Here is a 15360-nt window from a genome sequence, read left to right on the forward strand (position 1 = left end):
ATTAATATCCATCAAGAGAGACTAAAAGTATTAATATAATATTACCAGTTAACTTCTTTTTTAGTAAAATATTAAAATTTAGGTCATGTTGGACTTAGAGTAAAGATGGCGAAGTAGAATGTCAACTGTAATTGAAAAATATTATAAATTTTCAAAAATATTAAAAAGAAATCAGTAAAATTTAGAACAGGTAACAAATTAGTCATGAAACATAAAAATGAAATTAATTTGCTAGTTGGGTAAGAATGAATTACACTGCCAAGTTCTCAGTAAAAAAAAAAAAAAATTGTCATTAAAAGCAAAGATGTCATCTACACTAATAAAAGAGAAAAATGCTAATTGACCGTACCTTCGCTATGCCCACAGCCAATCAGAGCGAGTATGCAAATTAACCCAACAAAGATGGCGGTTAATTTGCACATGCAGGTGCTGAGTGGCCTGGGTTCTGGGAACATCCTCCGGACCCAGGCTGCTCCTAGTCTGTAGGCCCGTGTTTAGGCCCTGAGTGGCAGGGGTCCCAGATCACCCCCTGGCCACTCGGAGCCTATGAGTGCAGCCGCTTGCGAATGCTCCAGCACCAAGAGGCGGTTTGGGTCCATGCCCCCAGCCTGTGGTCTCAGGCTGGCAGCCGCGCGCAGACCCATGCGGCGATCGGGCCCCCGCCCTAGCCTGGGGTCTCAGGCTGGCAGTGGCGCATGGACCCATGCAGCAATCCCCTCCTGGCCCAGCCTGGGTTCTCAGCCACTGAGTCACACCAGCCAGGCAGATATGGAGGAATCTTAAATGTTTCTTTTTATATATATATTTTATTGATGTTTTACAGAGAGGAAGGGAAAGGGATAGAGAGCTAGAAACATCTATGAGAGAGAAATATCGATCAGCTGCCTCTGCACAGTCCCCACTGGGTATGTGCCCCCAACCAAGGTACATGGCCTTGACTGGAATCGAACCTGGGACCCTTGAGTCTGCAGGCCGTTGCTCTATCCACTGAGCAAAACCAGTTAGGGCTGTCCAATATGTTAAAGAAAAAACCCTATCTAATAAAGAGGGAATATGCATGGGAGGGCATTTGGGGGTGACTGGGCTGTCAGGGAGAGCAGTTGGGGACGATCAGGCCAGCAGGAGAGCAGTTAGGCGTCAATCAGGCTGGCAGGGGAGTGGTTAGGGGGTGATCATGCTGGCAGGCAGAAGCGGTTAGGGGCAATCAGGCAGGCAGGAGAGCAGTTGGGAGCCAGCAGTCCAGGATTGTGAGAGGGATGTCCGACTGCCTGTTTAGGCCCGGCAGTCGGACATCCCTCGAGGGGTCCCAGATTGGAGAGGGTGCAGGTTGGGCTGAGGGACACACATCCCTGTGCATGAATTTCGTGCACCGGGCCTCTAGTATACTATATATGATGTGGCATAAGCAACAATCAATTTGTTTTATTTACTAACTGAAATCCACAACTACCTCACTGCTCAATGATTGTTTCAAAGCCCATTAATCTACAGAATATGTAATGTAACTTGAGGTATACTACGTAATACATTTGCACTGGCAATCCCAATCATGGTTCTTTGCTTCTGACTGATTTATGCATTTATAAGACTACATCAAAGATTGCATCTCTGAAATGTAGTTTCAAAAATAATTCAGTGTATGTTTAAAAAATGGCCTTTGCTCCACACTATGTCTGGGGAGAAATGAATTTCAAAATATGTAAGATTTGAATATTCTCTTTATAGATTAAACAAAGATAAATCTTCATAGCATATATAAACTATGCAACCTTCAAAAAATACAATGCTATTTAATGCCATTAAAAAAAATCCCTGCTGTAATTCAATTAAACAGATAAGACATGTTATAAATTTAAATTCCACCTCATATTATTCAATTATTCCATTTGTCCTGGCTTGCTCAGAGCAGCAGCAGTGTGTGTGTGTATTTATATGTGTGCATGCACGCACACGCATTCCCTCCAACACAATACTCTTAAAACAGCCTACCAAAATTTTGTGTAGGCTCCCCTTAGGTAAAGTTTCTATATTCCTGCCGCTGGAGCACCAGGGGTTAAAAAGTCAACTCTAAAGGCAGCAGCTGTTTCTATTCATTTTTCTGTACATATTTACAGTGCCTAGTATGTGCCAAACATTGGACAAGGGCAGAGAGGTAGGGAGAGGACAGTTAAGCAAACCCACTATTAAAATTCAATGTAATAAGTACTCTGAGAAAGTTATGCACAGGATGCTATGTTGATATAGAGAAAGGGGAGGAGAACTGGCATCTAATTTAGTTTAGCTTTGAGGCTGGAATTACTTTCAAAAGGAGAAAAAATACAGACTGCTGGGTTGTGACAGGAAGCATTAACCCTAGAGAAGAAATGGACAAGGGCATCTCAATGCTAAGTCACAGGAGCTTGAGAATGCACATACATTTAGGGAATATGGAGCAGATCAAGACCTCTGAGGCAAAGAACATGTACTTGGGGCAGAGTAATTATAAGACTCAGCGTCCCTGCTCCAAGAACAAAAGTGGTAGGACACCAAGTTAAGGACTCTAGCATTTGTTTCAGTAATAAAATTCTCCTCCAACCATCCTACCTAATAATAGACAAATATGCAAATTGACCATACCCCGACACACCCACAAGCCACGCCCACAAGCCACGCCCACCATCCAATCAGAGTGAGTATGCAAATTAACCCAAACCAAGATGGCTACAGCCACAGAGAGCAAGGTTTCCTAGGTAACAGAGGAAGCCAAGCTTTCCGCCTACCCTTGCCAGGCCTAAGCCTCCACTCAAGCTACAGTTTCAATTATAGAAGGTAAAAAAATTCAAACAAATGGCGGCAGAATGGAGCTTGAGAGTGCAGGCCAGGGTTGCCGCCGGCAACAGGAGAAGCAAAGCTTTCCGCACACCCTGGCTGGGCCCACCCGCTTAAGGCAACAAAGTTTCAATTATAACCCCAACACAAATGGCTGCCGGCCGGCCTCGGAGGGAGCCCCAGGCTTGGCTCTGCTCCAGGCTACAAAGTTTCAATTGTAGAAGGAAAATAAATTCCAGATACCAGGGCCTCCGCTTGGGTCGCCAGGGGGCGTGGCCAGCCTGCAAACCACCACAGGCCCCTCGCTCAGGCCGCCCCACACCCCAAGGGAACCCCCACCTGATCCGGGACGCCCTTCAGGGCAAACCAGCTGGCCCCCACCCGTGCACCAGGCCTCTATCCTATCTAATAAAAGAGTAATATGCAGATTGATCATCACTGCAACACACAATATAGCTGCCCCCATGTGGTCAAAGATCCTGCCCCCATGTGTACACAAGATGGCCAGCAGGAGAGGGCAGTTGGGAGGCACCCGGCCTGCAAGGGAGGGCAGTTGAGAGGGACCAAGCCTGCAAGGGAGGGCAGTTGGAGGTGATCAGCCCTGCAGGAGAGGGCAGTTAGGGGTGACCAGGCCGGCAGAGGAGGGAAGTTGGGGGCAAACAGGCTGGCAGCAGAGTGGTTAGGGGGTGATCAGGCTGGCAGGCAGAAGCGGTTAGGGGCAATCAGGAAGGCAGTCAGGCAAGCAGTTGGGAGCCAGCAGTCCTGGATTGTGAGAGGGATGTCCGACTGCCCGTTTAGGCCCGATCCCGGTGGGCCTAAACGGGCAGTCGGACATCCCTTGAGGGGTCCCATATTGGAGAGGGTACAGGCTGGGCTGAGGGACAACCCCCCTCCGTGCACGAATTTCGTGCACCGGGCCTCTAGTCTATACTAATAAAAGGGTAATAAGCTAATTAGACTGGGTTGACCAGACATCTTCCGGACATCTGACTTCCTTCCGGACAAAGCCACGGTGGCGGGGGCCAAGGCAGAGTTGGTTAGGGGCGATCAGGCCGGTAGAGGAGCAAGCAGTTAGGGGTGATCAGGCCAGTGGGGGAGCAAGCAGTTAAAGGAGAGATCAGGCCAGCGCGGGGGAGCAGGCAGTTAGGGGCGAGATCAGGCCGGTGCGGGGGAGCAACCAGTTAGGGGCATGATCAGGCTGGCACGGGGGAGCAAGCAGTTAGGGGCGCGATCAGGCTGGCAGGGGAGAGCAGTTAGGGGGTGATTGGGTCAGCAAGGGAGGGCAGTTGGGGGTGATCGGGCTGGCAGGGGAGGGCAGTTGGGGGCGATCGGACTGGCAGGGGAAGGCAGTTGGGGGCGATTGGGCTGGCAGGGGAGGGCAGCTGGGGGCAATCGGGCCAGCCGGGGAGGGCAGTAGGAGGCGATCGGGCCGGCAGGCAGGCAGAGGCGGTTAGGGGTGATCAGGCAGGCAGGCAGGCGAGTGAGCCAGCTGTCCCAGATTGCGAGAGGGATGTCCCCCAAAGGGTCCCAGATTGCAATAGGGTGCAGACCGGGCTGAGGGACTCCCCTCTCCCTTGTGCACGAATTTCGTGCACTGGGCCTCTAGTGTATATATATTTCGCTATTTTACTTATCTGACATATTTATTAGAAAAACAACATTAACATTTTAACAGATTTATTAAGAACTGCCATGAATTATGAAGGGGTGGGGCAGGGTTCAGATGGGATGGCTGACATCAGATAAATTGCATGTTTTTTAAAAACTACTTAATATCTATATATATAAAAACCTAAGTGACCGAACTACCAAATGACCAGTCGACCAGTCGCTATGAGTGCACTGACCACCAGAAGGAAAATGCTCAATGCAGGAGCTGACCCCTGCTGGTCAGTGCACTCCCACAGCCAACCTCCTGCCGCCCCTCCCCACAGCCGGCTGCCCTGATCACCATCCAGGCAGAGGGACCCCACCCATGCATGAATTCGTGCACCGAGCCTCTAGTAATATCAATAAGAGCAGCCTGTGATCTAAACTCCTACCAGTGCCAACATGAAGAGAGCAAACACTCCTTGTATTTTATAACCCATGAGACTTCTTCTTTACCATCTGAGCATTGTTAACTTTTTTAACGTCAGTACAAAGTATGTGAGATTAAGGACAGAAATATCATTTATTTCAGGCAGACTATTGCTTCAACCCAGGTATTTAACACAGAAGGTTTACAGACATTTGTTTTCTACTTAATTAGCAAGAAACTTCATATATCCTTTGCTCTTCTTTGTTTGTGACAGTGGATATTCTAATTTTTCTTTTCCTCAAGAAAATATACTGTGATTCTAGCCTCCCACATAATGACTAAGAAAGCATTTCTCTTAAGACTATTATGTTTTAGCTATTTTCTAAGTCTCTAAATAATTTAGTTATTTGATTAGTTCCATTTTATCACAAAATATTTTCAAGAGGAAAAAGAATATGGTCCATTTGTAATATTGAATAACAACTGCATGATCTCCAACCCTGAAATACCTCTTTTACCCCAAAATAAACATTAAATGAAAAATTATCATGGGTAGATCGCTAACATGTGCATATGAATATTGATTCAAGGCTTGCGAGACCATATAGCATAAGTAGTTTAGCACATACCCCGGTGGCTCAGCCAGTCTCTGAGGATTTAAATCATCCCTCTGTCACTTACTAGCTTTGTGACCTTACTAAATTTGTTTCTTTCTCATCTGTGAAATGGGAGTAATAATAAATATGTATGTGTGTGCTCAACACATAATAGGTACTATATAAGTGTTAGCTATTGTTACTCTTATTAAAGATAAAGAAACAAAAGTTTAGATAGATAGATTTTCATTTGCCCCAAGTCATCTATATACAGTAGGTCCTCGGGTTACATCAGAGATCCATTCCTACGGCGTGATGTAACGTGATTTTTGCCGTAAGTTGGAACCCACCTACATAAGCACCTATGTCACTCACATGGGGCACATACACAGCAGTAATGAAGTGAAAGAGGAAAAAAAATTTAAAGAAAGATAACAATTCTTGACCTTTACTTGTGGTAAATAAGTAATAAAAAACATAAAGCACATATGTACATACTTGAAATGATGGAACATTTTTTTAATAAATAAATGGGAGATGGCGACATAACCATGAAACGATGTACGTTGAGTCCGACGTAACCCGAGGACTGCCTGTATATAAAAGCCTATGTGACCATCCAACCAGCCAGTAGCTATGATGCGCACTGACCACCAGGGGCAGACACTCAATGCAGGAGTGGAAACCACAGGCATGAAAACATGGAACAGACTGATGAATCTCAGAGAGAATGGGGGAGGAGGGAGGGCAGGAAGAGATTAACCAAAGATCTTATATGCATACTAGAGGCCCGGTGCACAGACCTGTGCACCAGTGGGGTCCCTCGGCCTGGCCTGCAGGGATCGGGCCAAAACCGACTCTCCGACATCCCCCGAGGGGACCCTGGATTGCGAGAGGGTGCAGTCCAGGCCGAGGGACCCCATCGGTGCACAAATCCGTGCACCAGACCTTTAGGAAAATTTATAATTACTTAGTACAAGAAAAAGAAGATAAATCCAGTTCTTTCTTGCTTCAAAATAACCCAATAGTAAATTAAGTAATTACAGGAACAAGGTAAGGTATTTTATGAAAGCCTGGGTGTGTGAGTTTTGTTAAGGACAAAAGTAGCCTGACCCTGGTTTTCCAATCCCCAGTCTCACCCCTCTATTCCCAATCCAGGCATATACTTTTATTTCCACTTTGTGTGCAAGTCCACAGTAATACCTTATACTACTTCTCACACTTTAGTCCCTCTTTAAGAGCTGGACATGGCACAGGGGAGAAACTCAATAAATGCTGAATGACCAAGTGTGTGACGATATGCTTGCTCTCTCGGTAAATTTAGGTGACCAGAAATATATCCATGTAAATAGAAGGATTTGACCATGTTTGTATAATTTTGATTTCAGATATTCTATGTGCACAATTAAAAATATTAAAATTCAAGTTAAGTAAATAATAGGCTGAAATCTTTTCCAAAATATAAAATGTAGCCTAGTGTGCATCGAAGTGTCAGAGATGAAATAAGATTACTAAAATGTATATGAAAATCTTCCTCCTGTCAGAGTCTGGGGCATGCCACGGGACCCAGAGTCAAGTCCTCGCCCACCTGCAGTGCCTCAAAATCACGAGAGATCCAGACCCGGCCGGCCCGACCTTGTCAAGCCCCAATGGGCAGGGGGTGCAGCCTCAGGTCCCCCAGCCCGGTGCCGGAGCATGCGGCCTGAGGTCCCCGGGCCTGGCGCTGGGGTGGGGGGGTGCGGCCTGAGGTCCCCTGGCCCAGTGTCGGGGTGGGGGGCAAAGCCTGAGGTCCCCCAGCCTGGGCCAGGGCGGGAGGCGCGCCTTGAGCTCCCCTGTCAAGCCCTGCCAGGTGGGGGGCACAGCCTCAGGGCCCTGTCAAGCCCTTCCAGGTGGGGGGTGCAGCCTCAGGTCCCCCGGCCCAGCGCCGCCATATTTGTGACTGTGTGATGGTCAATTTGCATATTCCCTCTTTATTAGATAGGATTCTTGAAATGACAATGCAATTAATTTAATTAATTAAATATTAAACTATCCATTTGTTAATGAAATAAACTCATCACATTTTTATGAAAACATAACTTTTTTCTTTTTTTTAAAAAAATATATTTTATTGATTTTATACAGAGAGGAAGAGAGAGGAATAGAGAGTCAGAAACATCGATGAGAGAGAACCATCGATCAGCTGCCTCCTGCACACCCCCCACTGGGGATGCGCCCGCAACCAAGGCACATGCCCTTGATCAGAATCGAACCCGGGACCCTTGAGTCCACAGGCCGACGCTCCATCCACTGAGCCAAACCGGTTTCGGCCAACATAACTTTTTTCAAAATAAAAAATAGAAGAGAGGTATTGTTTTACATTTTTGCAAATCTGAAGTCTCAAATCTGTTTTTGTTTTCAATCTGTTGTGAGATCACATGTCAGGTACCCTCTAAAAAACTACTCATGAGAGAATGAGAGTAAAAACGGCAGATAACACCTTAGGAAAATAGTTTTGATTTTGTGGATCCAATGAAAGATTATAGGGGGTCCCGAGTCACACTTTGAGAACAACTGGTACAGAAAAGTAAGAAATAACGAAAAAACCAACACTACTTTAAAAAAAACAAAATTGAAAAAGGCAAACTATTGAGATGAACCCACAATGGAAGAGTCTGTCTTTCCTGGAGTAAAGTTCTCTCCCCAGAGTCTTTTCCTATGGGAAGAAGCATGTCTGGATATTTAGCTGTATAGAAATAGTTTCCTTATTATATGAGAGCCTTATAGAAGTTCTATTCTTAAATCAAAACTATTTCCTATTGTATGTCAATAGCAAAACTATCAAAAATCAATTTCCAAAAATTCCACATTTATAATGTATAACTAGTGGCCTGGTGCACGAAATTTGTGCACATTAAAAGGGGGACCCAGAGTCAAGTCCCCGCCCACCCACATGCACCTCAAAATCGCGTGAGATCCAGACCCGGCTGCCCCCCCCCCCCCGCCAATTGGGTTAGATCTAGACCCAGCCAGTCCCACCCTTGTCAAGCCCTGCCAGGCAGGGGGTGGTAGCCTCAGGTCCCCTGGCCCGGCACCAGGACGGGGAGCGTGGCCTGAGGTCCCCCAGATGGGGTGGGGGGCATGCCTTGAGGTCCCCTGGCCCAGTGCTGGGGCGGGGGGTGCGACCTGAGGTCCCCTGGTTTGGTGCCGGGGTGGGGGGGCACGGCCTGAGGTCCCCTGGCCTGGCGCCGGGATGAAGGGAGCAGCCTGAGGTCCCCTAGCCCAGCACCAGGACAGGAAGCGCACCTTGAGGTCTCCCATCAAGCCCTGCCAGGCGGGGGGGGGGGGGGGGGGAGGGGGGTGGCCTCAGGTCCCCTGGCCTGGCACTGGGGCAGGGGTCATGGCCTGAGGTCCCCAGGCTTGGTGCCAAGGCAGGAAGCGCAGCCTGAGGTCCTCCAGCCTGACGCCAGGGCGGGGGACACGGCCTGAGGTCCCCTGTCAAGCCCTGCCGGGCGGGGGACACGGCGTGAGGTCCCCTGTCAAGCACCACGGGGGTGGAGGAGGGTGTAGCCTCATGTCCCTGCTGATTGCTCGTTAAGTCTCCTTAAGGGAACTTGGCCTCAGCTGTGGGTGCAGCCATCTTTGTGACAGAGTGATGGTCAATTTGCATATTCCCTCTTTATTATATAGGATTCTTTCATTTTCTACATAATATTATAATTGAGCACACTTAGCTATTTATTTCCTGCACATTTTAGCAAGTACAAATATTTGAAAACCATTTAAAAATTCTTAAGATGCTACTTGTAGTTGATGTACCCAATTTAATAAACTAGGAAATTGGTAAGTTAAGAAAAAAATGCTAGAAGCTATGAGACTTAGACTCTGAGTTCTATACCAGCTGGGTAACGAGGTCACTTCAGAACTCAATTCTTTCATTCACCACATGTCTATCCAATGTCTACTATATGCTAGTACATTATATATATTCTGGCGCCTTAGCATATAAACTACCAACTGTGCTTAAATAGTAATTGACCACACACACACACACACACACACAGTTTAAATCTAGTTCTACAATGCTTATAATTCTGTATCTTTTTATACACAATAAAATACTTACTGCTGGGACATATTTACCGTTTTAGTCTCAACATCTGTTAGGTGTTGTTTTGATAACTTTAATAATCTGTTAAATATTCTATAAAAAAGAAGGTTAAATTGTGGCTAGTAGAGAATTTACAAATTTCAAACGTCCTTCTATCTTTATTTCTTCTAATTTTGAACCACAAAACTATGATGAAAAACTTTAACACAAAAAGACAAAGGCAAAGACTAAACTGGATTACCAGTCCAATTCCTGCAGGCTGATAATTATACTAACGTTATATTTTTTTAAAATTATATTAAATTGTTAATTAGGAGTAATTTAAAAACAGAACTGATATAAAACTATTTTAAAAAGAAAATATGCCATACGAAAGCTAAACATTTCTATAGAGCTAACTATTCTTCCAATAAGAAAAGAGCTCGTCACCCGGCAGGCGTGATTCAGTGGTTGAGCATCAACCTATGAACCAGGAAGTCATGGTTCAATTCCAGGTCAGGGCACAAGCCCGGGTTATGGGCTTAATCCCCAGTGTGGGGTGTGCAGGAGGCATCTGATCAATAATTCTCTCTCATCACTGATGTTTCTATCTTTCTTCCTGAAATCAATCAATAAAATATATTTTTTTAAAAAAAGAAAAGACCTGGAAGCACCTTTTTCCAGGAAAGATACTCCTACAGCATGAGCGCTCTTCTCAGCAGCATTCCTCACCAGCCACCTGAGTTGGGGCAATTAAACGTCTTAGAGAATGTCACATATTCATGTGTTGCACAATACGTAAAAGATGCAACATGAGTGGTGAGGGGAACTATAGCTTTTATTAGTTTGGTTTTATTGCATGTGATGTTTACATTATATTCAAAGACAAGGGTTCTGATTTTAATAAATTAAAGAACCTGTCGCGACCCACAGGTTGAGAACCGCTAGCAGGGTCGCCTAAGACCATCGGAAAACACAGATATTTACATTACGATTCATAACAGTACCAAAATTACAGTTATGAAGTAGCAACAAAATAATTTTATGGTTGGGGGTCACCACAGCATGAGGAACTGTATTGAAGGGTTGCGGCATTAGAAAGGTTGAGAACCACTGTTCTAAAGGATGAAATCTTTCAAGTGTTTAACTTCTTACACGATAAATTTAGGAAACATCTGTTTTCCTGTGATTGATAAATTCTTATTTTCAATCTCTAATTTCTACAATTGTGGGTCACAATTCCTCCACTAACTCTTAATTATCCCAGGGAGTAAAGGGACTTAGGAAAGCACTAATTGCGTAGTTAGAGGCCTGGGTTCAAAATCTGGCTCTGTCACTCACTCACTAGCAATGTGACATAATGTGGCACAGCACTTAAATAGCTATAAGCTTCAATTTCCTTCAATTAAAAGTAAAATGGTAAGTTTACTGTGAAGCTAAAAATGTTACATGGCCAGGAAAACATTTTACAAGCCACAAAGCTTCATAGTCCAAATTTATGACTAGATTAATGATTATAAAGGACTAGAGACCTGGTGCACGAAATTCGTGCACAGAGGGAGGTTGTCCCTCAGCCCAGCCTGTACCCTCTCCAATCTGGGACCCCTCAAGGGATGTCCGACTGCCCGTTTAGGCCCACCGGGATCGGGCCTAAACGGGCAGTCGGACATCCCTCTCACAATCCAGGACTGCTGGCTCCCAACTGCTTGCCTGACTGCCTTCCTGATTGCCCCTAACCGCTTCTGCCTGCCAGCCTGATCACCCCCTAACCACTCTGCTGCCAGCCTGTTTGCCCCCAACTTCCCTCCTCTGCCGGCCTGGTCACCCCTAACTGCCCTCTCCTGCAGGGCTGATCACCTCCAACTGCCCTCCCTTGCAGGCTTGGTCCCTCTCAACTGCCCTCCCTTGCAGGCCGGGTGCCTCCCAACTGCCCTCTCCTGCTGGCCATCTTGTGTACACATGGGGGCAGGATCTTTGACCACATGGGGGCAGCTATATTGTGTGTTGCAGTGATGATCAATCTGCATATTACTCTTTTATTAGATAGGATAGAGGCCTGGTGCACGGGTGGGGGCCAGCTGGTTTGCCCTGAAGGGCGTCCCGGATCAGGTGGGGGTTCCCTTGGGGTGTGGGGCGGCCTGAGCGAGGGGCCTGTGGTGGTTTGCAGGCTGGCCACGCCCCCTGGCGACCCAACCCTGGTATCTGGAATTTATTTTCCTTCTACAATTGAAACTTTGTAGCCTGGAGCAGAGCCAAGCCTGGGGCTCCCTCCGAGGCCGGCCGGCAGCCATTTGTGTTGGGGTTATAATTGAAACTTTGTTGCCTTAAGCGGGTGGGCCCAGCCAGGGTGTGCGGAAAGCTTTGCTTCTCCTGTTGCCGGCGGCAACCCTGGCCTGCACTCTCAAGCTCCATTCTGCCGCCATTTGTTTGAATTTTTTTACCTTCTATAATTGAAACTGTAGCTTGAGTGGAGGCTTAGGCCTGGCAAGGGCAGGCGGAAAGCTTGGCTTCCTCTGTTACCTAGGAAACCTTGCTCTCTGTGGCTGTAGCCATCTTGGTTTGGGTTAATTTGCATACACGCTCTGATTGGATGTTGGGCGTGGCTTGTGGGTGTGTCGGGGTATGGTCAATTTGCATATTTGTCTATTATTAGAGAGGATGATGTGGATAAGAACGGACAACAGACAAACTGGATTGCTGGACGGCCCAAGCTCTTTCCACTAGACTGGTCTCAGGAGGCCTGGATTAGATTCTTACCTCTGGGACTAATAGCCAGGCCATGCAGCCCAGCACTTCACCTCTCTAATCTTCCGCTATCTTAACCTATATACTAGTGGGCCAAACTAGATAAACTCTAACGTTACTTACAAGGCCCGTGATTCTTCTTCCCTCCAAAACAGAACAAACATTTCCCTTTACTATTATTCAGCATTGTGATTACTATAAAATGACCTCAATCCAAAGCTTATCAGGAAGGTTTCTTTGTGAGCATTTCTTTTTTGTTTTTGTTTGTTTGATCTTCAAAGTACTGGACCCTCTAAATATCCTGACGTGAAATTTTCCATTTTCACAGACAAGTGTATGTAGAAGAGAGTAGTGCTAGATATATAATTGAACATCTCTGAATTTTTATTATGGTAGTATGACATAAGATAACACAATGCTGTAAGACAAAAATAACTTTCTTTCCTGGTTCCCAGATAAGATGCTGATACTTTGTTCTAAAGGACTAATATGGTTGGTTGGTTTGTGTTTCCTTTCTTTAAGGCAAGCACAGTAATTGTTAGTAATATCTGATGGTTTTAGATGGCAGATTTTGCTTCAGAGCCCATCTTATATTTTTCCATAAAAACCCTAAAGCTGCCCTAACTGGTTTGGCTCAGTGGATAGAGTGTCGGCCTGTGGACTGACGGGTCCTAGGTTTGATTCCGGTCAAGGGCATGTACCTTGGTTGCGGGCACAACCCCAATAGAGGGTGTGCAGGAGGCAGCTGATCGATGTTTCTCTCTCATTGATGTTTCTAACTCCCCGTTCCTGGGGAGCAGGCCTAAGTCGTCAGTCGGACATCCCCCGAAGGCTCCTGAACTGTGAGAGGGCACAGGCCAGGCTGAGGGAGCCCCCTACCCCCGAGTGCATGAATTTCATGCACCGGACCTCTAGTTATTTTATATTAGTTTCAGGTGTACAAAAAGTGGTTAGACATTTACATAATTTACAAAGTGATCCCCCTCATAAATCTAGTACCCACCTGGCATGATACAGTTATTAAAATATTATTGTTTATATTCCCTAGGCTCTACTTTAAATCCCAATGACTATTTTGTAACTACCAATTGTACTTCTTACTCCCTTCTCATTTTTCACCCAGCCCCTCTCCCATCCCATATTGCAACCATCAGTTTGTTCTCCATCTATCAGTCATTTGTCCATTTATATTGTTTAGATACCACATAAAAACAAAATCATATGAGATCTGTCTTTATCTGACTTATTTTCCTTAGCATAATACCACCTAGGTCCATCCACGTTATTGCAAATGGTAAGATTTCATTCTTTTTTATGGCCAGGTAATATTCCATTGTATATATGTACCACTTCATCTTTATCCAATCATCTATTGATGAGAATTTAGGTTGCTTCCATTGCTTGGCTATTGTAAATGAACACAAGAGATGCATATATCTTTTCTAATTAGTGTTTTAGATTTCTTCTTTAGATAAACACCAAAGTAGTTCTATTTTTAATTTTTTGAGGTACCTCCATAATGTTTGCCATAGTGGCTGCATAAATTTGCAATCCCAACAACAGTATATGAGGGTTCCCTTTTCTCTACATTCTTGCTAATACTTGTTATGTTGATTTATTCATGATAGCCATTTTGACAGGTGTGAGATGATACCTGAATGTGGTATTAATTTACATTTCTCTGATGATTAGTGATGTTCAACATCTTTCCATATGTCCATTGCCTATGTGTATGTTCTCTTCAAAGAATATCTATTCAAGTCATCTGGCATGTTTTTTTTGTTGTTGATTTGTATGAGTTCTTTATAAAATCTGAATATTAACCCATTACCAGATGTATCATTGGCCAATATATCCTCCCAATCTACTGGATGTCTTTTCACTTTGTTGATGGTTCCTTTTGCTGTGCAAAAACATTTTAGCTTGATGTAGTCCCATTTGGTTATTTTTTGTTTGTTTCTCTTGCCGAAGGAACTATACGAACAAAAATATTACTAAGAGTAATATCAGAGAGTTTACTGCCTGTGTTTTCTTCTAGGAGTCTTATGGTTTCAAGTCTTACATTTAATTCTTTGAGTTTACTTTTGTATATGGTATAAGAAGGTTGTCTAGTTTCATTTCTTTGTATGTGTCTGTCCAGTTATCCCAACACCATTTATTGAATAGATGTCTTTAATCCAATGTATAGGGTTGACAAAAGTAGGTTTACAGTTGTTTGTATGAAAAAAGACATGCAGGTTATTATTACAAATAGCTTTATTAGTAAAAAAAAAAAAAAGTCACAATGGCACAGTGTACTTAGGTACAATCTCATAAGTGCTCAAATTGCCTATCTTCATTATTGACACACCAGAGGCCCAGTGCATAATTTAATCATGCACGTGTAGGCTGTCTGTCCGCTGGTCGGGACCGGAGTGGCCTGCAGCTCCGAAGTCCCTGGGCCCCTAGGGCGAGGCAGGGCGGGGGAGTGGTCCTCCGGCGGCCGGAACCCAGGCCGGGGTCTTGCCTTCGCCTCCTGCCCAGGAAGGCTGGGGCTGCCGCCGCCTCCTCTGCCTTCCGGCTCCCTCATGAGCCCTCCCTCAGCCGGCCCACATGGAAACCCGTGTCCTCTGCGGCCCAACTGCCGCTAGACTCCTCCCCCGGGAGCCGTGCCGCCCGCCCGTTTGCGCTGCCTCATCAGCCGGGGCCTCAAAACGCCCGGCTCACTGCCCCAGAGGCCCCTTCTGTGCCGCAGCACAGCCATTGCGCAGACGCTGAGCTCGCGCCGCCACTGGCGACGCGAGCTCAGCATCCTGCTGGCCCAATCACCACCCCGGCCACCCCAAGTCCCGCCCCCTGTGCCTCCTGCTGGCCCAATCGTGGGCGTAGCGGAGTGATGGTAATTTACATATTACCTTTTTATTATGTAGGATTCTTGTAGCCTACTTGCTACACTCAAGCACACCTTAGCAGAGTATTACGTACTTTTGCCCACCCCTGTGGGTTCTGGCCTCCTTTGTCATAGATTAATTGACCATATAGGTATGGATTTATTCCTGTGTTCTCTATTCTGTTCCATTGATCTATGTGTCTATTTGCATACCATTTTAAATACTTTAGCCTTATAGTACAGTTTGATACAA

At 45.6% G+C, this 15360-nt stretch overlaps 1 protein-coding gene across 1 annotated transcript in view; it reads right to left on the bottom strand.

Annotated features, from left to right (window-relative positions):
* Positions 1–15360, bottom strand: part of LNX2 (ligand of numb-protein X 2) — a 78028-nt gene that overhangs the window by 35092 nt on the left and 27576 nt on the right. The gene's annotated exons all lie outside the window — the stretch shown is intronic.

Source organism: Cnephaeus nilssonii (genome assembly GCF_951640355.1).
Source record: "Cnephaeus nilssonii genome assembly, chromosome: 6".
Classification (NCBI taxonomy): domain Eukaryota; kingdom Metazoa; phylum Chordata; class Mammalia; order Chiroptera; family Vespertilionidae; genus Cnephaeus; species Cnephaeus nilssonii.